We start from the raw sequence: 5566 nt of genomic DNA, 5'->3' as shown, positions 1-5566 counted from the left end.
AGTCCCCTTCGGCGGCGCTCCCCGCCCCTCCGCCGCCCGCGCGCCAGCCAATGGCCTCCGAGCTCCTGCCCGCCTGCGGGGACCAACGGGGCCGCTCCGGGGCCAGGGGGCCACCGCCGCCCCAAAGTGGCCCTGCGCGGGTATACCTCTCATACCTGCCTGCCCTAGAGTCCCCAACAAGGCAGGCGGGCCCTGGGGCTGGATTTCTGTTAATTCGGCTAATATTTATTGGGCATCCCATCCCAAAGGACCTGACCCTTCTGAAAAATTGGCAATTGTCTCCAGACTCTTTGTTCTGGCCTTTCCTCTTGCCTCACTCCTTTGCAACCTTCACCTCCCCACTCTCCCTCTTCTCAATCCAAATTTACCTGAATCAACTCCAGGCCTTTGCATTGGCCTGGATGACAGAGAAGTGACCTGGTCTGTGTCAGAAGAGGGCCAAACTCTTCCTTCCAGGTAAGGTGCACTCACTGCATTTTAACAGCAGCCTCTTCCAGAACCTTTAAATGTAAGTCAACGTCACTTTGAAACGTCAGGCCAAGTCAGAGGAAGAGCGGGGGAGAGGACAAGCTAGGCTGATGGAGAAGAAATGGGAACGGGAAAACTCATTCCACAAATATTTACTGAGCACCTACTATGTGCCAGCTGCTGCTTGGGCAGCGGGTGGGCTTTGCAGTTTGATATACCTGAGTTTAAATTCCAAAATCACCACTCATTAGCTGTAACTGTGAGCAATTTCACTTCTCTGAGCTTCACTTGGTCTCTTCATATATAAATGAAGAAAATAATGTCTATTCCACAGTTACAAATCAAATGAGAACAGTGCTTATAGGCACTCAACAAAGGTAATTACCTCCAAAAGGTAAGTCCTTGTAATTATCCTCAAAACAGTGTCTACTCTGTCTTCCTAAATGACTAGTCCCTATCTTGGTAAGACAGAGATCTCCAAGGCTGATTATCGCCCTGTGTAGAGGCAGACCTTCCAGAGAGCCACCCCAGACTAGTACTCTTTTGTTCCACTGCATTTAGTATATGAAAGGGCATTATTGGTCCAAGTGAGACATGTACTTAGAGCACCGTACTCAGAAGGACAGTTATCAAGTACTTTCTCTGCTAGGCATACTTCCAGGAAAAAGAATGAGAATCTCACAGACTTAATACTATTCTCAAGGAGCTTACAGGTTAGCAAAGGTTATGTTCCCAGAAGTCAGTGATTTTTTTCCCTCTGTTCCTTGGCCATAGGCTGCCCCCGATTGTAAATATCATGTCACTATTATTAGAGGAAACTGGCAAGTAAAAGCTCTGAAAAGCTCCAAGTAAACTCATTTCCACCAGTGAGACACATTTCAGAGCACACATTCTGACCTATTCATCATCAACATCTTCCCTCGTTCCTAGAGGTGGAAGAGAAGCTAGGTTAGTCCCAAGGGTTTAAGCTATCTTTTCAATATAAAGTAGTTAAAATTACTTCCCTTCCTAAGCATTAAACTACTTATAACTACTTCTCTTTTTACACAATAAGATACCACATAGTGTATCCACTTTACGTTTCTCCTTCACAGAGGGTGAATTTTGCACACACAGAGCCATCGTACTTTCACCCCTGGCAGTCAGAGTTCAGTTCACTGTCATGAGATATGAGCAGAGCTACTCAACTCAAACAGGATTTAAATGCACAGGCTTCGTGGTACTAGCATTATCTTGTAACTGCCAACCCTAGCAACCACAGGTCACAAAAACCAGTAGTGGATACAGCAGATGCATGGTGAATGGGGGGATTGGCGGACACTTCCCAGAAGGAAAACAAGAAGGGCACAAGGAGGGGGCTGCTGTCCGTGGACCATGGACTCCAGTGACCAACGGGCTGATGGGACTGAGAGATGCCAGGGTGGGAGAGACCCTCACTGGGAGAGGTGTCCAGTCCTCAGACTTGTTTCTGTGAGTTACTGAGTAACTATGAGGCAGTTATCTAACTTTCTGAGGAGCAGAATGAGCAACTGGATGAAGTAGATTATAGATGTCAAGAATCATTGTTAATAAACATTTCTTGTAGGGGAAGGACCCGGGGCTGGGCCCTCAGTCTCGCAAGTGGGAATGGGCTGCTTCTCATCTCCTCACCTAGGAATTAGATAGCTTCTGCTCAGGACAGGGTATTGGACTAAAGGATATAGGAGAGGCCAAAGGAGAGGGCATTCAAAAATGCCAGAACATTTATGTGTTGTGATGGTTGATTTTATGCATGAACTTGACTGAGCCAAGAGATGCCCAGAGAGCTGGTAAAATGTTATTTCTGGGTGTCTGTGAGGGCGTTTCCAGAAGAAATTAGCGTTTAATCCAAGACTGATTAGAGAAGATGCCCTCACCAGTGTGGATGGGCATCATCCAATCCGCTGAGGGCCTGAGTAGAACAAAAAGGCGGAGGGAGAGCAAATTTGCTCTTCCTTTGAGCTGTCACAGCCATCGCCTTCTGCCTTTGGACATCGGTGCTCCTGGTTCTTGGGGCTTTGGACTCGGAATGAATTACACCACTGCTTTCCTGGTTTTCCATCCTGCAGCTGGCAGATCATAGGACTTCTTGGCCTCCATAATTGCATGAGTTAATTCCTCTGATAAATCTCCTCTTATATATCTCTATGTATCCTTTTGGTTCTGTTTCTCTGGGGAGCCCTAACACACGTGTCTACGACTCCCTAATTCCTGGTGATCCCTGTGCACTCCGTGTCCTTTCAACAACTACAAGCTTTATTTGAGGAAGAAACCCTCTAGATTCACTCTTAGCTAAGTGAAGAGAGTAACCAGATCTGCACTTCTACCTCAGTGTCGCTCCTTGCTTAGTTTAAAAAGCAGGCTTAAGGACTGCAATGTAATCTTCAAGCTCCCCTCATCCACTGACATGTCCATGGTTACAACTTCCTATCTTCACTTCAGGATGCTTTAGGCCAACCTCCAAGGAAGGATAACACCTTAGGTTTCAGAGTCATTGACATCCTAAGTATAACTAAAAATCAGAGGCAAGACTATGTGAAGGGGAGGGTCGCTGGGGGTAAGGTGATAAAGCTCCAAGACTACTTAGAAGAGGCAGAAAGTGTTAATGTGGGGAACACAGTCAAATATTTTGTATTATACAGTTTTAAGGTCAATTTGCTCTTGCTAATGAGTTTTCAATATCCTTGCCTTTTTCAGATCCACCTTCTGCCAACATTTTAATTCAAACTTAAATGCACACACACACACTTTTTTTTTCCCTCTCTCCCTCTCCCTCTCTTTCTCAGTGACTTCTGAAAATTTCTGCTTTGTTTGGAGAAAATACTACTTTTTCCCCTCTTGAATTTATTCTCAGCCTACTTCAAATAGGCATTCCATCACTTTCTTTGCAAGTCTCGACACAGTAGATGAGTGAAGTTCTCTTCAGTTCTTAATGACTCTATGGCACTTTCCTTGATATGTGACGGCTTGGTGATTGAGTAAGCTACTCGACAGTCCTAAACGCGGGCACCAGGGCTCAGAAACCCTTTATGCAGAAGACATGTTTTATGTTGGTGATAACTGCAGTACATCCTCTCGAATCTTCTCAGTGGGCAACCCTTCAACATTTAAGTGTGGGGTGACTATATATATTCTTTGTTTTTTGTTTGTTTGTTTTTCCGTTTGTTTGATGTGGACCATTTTTAAAGTCTTTATTGAATTTTTTACAATACTGTTTCTGCTTTATGTTTTGGTTTTTGGCTGCGAGGAATGTGGGATCTTAGCTCCCCGACCAGGGATCGAACCTACACCTCCTGCATTGGAAGGCGAAGTCTTAACCACTGGACCACCAGGGAAGTCCCTGGGCTGATTATTAAAAAATGGTCAAAATTCATTCAAAATAGTCTAGTGCTCATGCAAAATGATACTGGTTTTTCTAAAAGCAACAAATAAGGTATTAGAACCGTGTATTATTGTTAAATCTGAGCTGGTAATGACGTCACCACAGTCCCTTTCGGCTCTTCAGCAAACTGCTCACACAGAGGTGCTGGCCTCACCACGACGGAGGTTAGGGAGGACGGCGGGGCAGGCACTGGTGCTGTTCCCACCTGTGCTCGTGCGGTGTCCTGTCCATACCAGGTCTCTGGACAGAGCCTGCAGTGGGCACAGCTGAAATGAATGCTGCCTCTGGAGCTCCTAACTCAACTACTGAGATCAGTCAGAACTTTTTCAACAACCATTCCCATAGCCTTATTTCCTTCCGAGTCCTGCCTCTAGAATCAAATTATGACTTCCCATTGTGGATTCAAAAATCCTTTTTTTCATCTTCAATCCACAGCTCCCTGTTCTGGGAAAGCAGGCTAACTGGTCATTTCCAGTCCAATAATTCACTTTCTCTTTCTACGATCTTCTAAACTTGCAGGCACTTTAGAATCACTTGGGGGAACTTTAAAAAACAGAACATCTGGGCTTCCCTGGTGGCGCAGTGGTTGAGAGTCCGCCTGCCGATGCAGGGGACGCGGGGTCGTGCCCCGGGTCCGGGAGAATCCCACATGCCGCGGAGCGGCTGGGCCCGTGAGCCATGGCCGCTGAGCCTGCGTGTCCGGAGCCTGTGCTCCGCAACGGGAGAGGCCACAACAGTGAGAGGCCCGCATACTGGAAAAAAAAAAAAAAAACCAACAAAACAAAACATCTAGGCCCCATCCCAGATGAATCAAATCATGCCAGGGTGAGCCCCGACATAAATGTGTTTTTTAGCTCCCCAGGTTATTCTAATGACCGGCCAAGAACAAAGTAGCATAAGAAGGGCTCCGTGCTGTTCCTGAGATCCTTGTCTCAGCCCCACAAGATCTCCCTGGGGGCATAAACATCCCAAATTATTACTTACTGACTAATAATAAAAAATGATTGACTTAACTATTCTTGTTCATTGTTTTATTCTGCTGTTTACTCATTGAGGCTGGCTTGCAGATATTGTTTTTCTTATATAATTTTTTAAAACTATAACCTCAAAGCCAAGAACTGATTTGATGTACATAGCTTTACATACATCCTTAATTTTGAATTCTGTTTAAACCAATCTCTCCAGGAATGTGCCTGCCTTTCCAATTTGTTATAATTCCTCATATACATAAAACTGGTTATCTCGCCTGAGTTGCTGATAGAAGTCAGCACATTATATAGGTCACATTATATATGTCACCCTGATATTTTCTGCATCAAAATTTTTTTCAGTCTCTGCCCACATGTACTTCTGTTCTCTCACTGCTTCCCAAATTGCAGTCTCAGGCTAGCTTCCCCCCAGCACAGGCAAGCAAACTGGAAGTGAAGAAACGGCCACTGCCCAGTGTTGACTGAAGAGAAGCATCATTTAAGTAACATCCAGGAAACTGTTTAACTGATCAACAAGTAATTCTTCTGCACCTACTATATCAACACTTTCTTCTTAGGCTTGCAGTATGTTTCAAAGCACTTTTTAAGACCTTCCCTCATTGGAGCCTCACAACACCTTAGGTAAACTTGGTAAAGTGTATACTAGCCTCACACTGCGAGTGAGAAAACAAAGCAAGAGGCTCCCTGACTTCCTTTTTAGGACCTCTTT

Source organism: Mesoplodon mirus, assembly GCF_964341445.2.
Source record: "Mesoplodon mirus genome assembly, chromosome: 9".
NCBI classification, from domain to species: Eukaryota; Metazoa; Chordata; class Mammalia; order Artiodactyla; family Ziphiidae; genus Mesoplodon; species Mesoplodon mirus.
Note: the sequence above shows the minus strand (reverse complement) of the source record.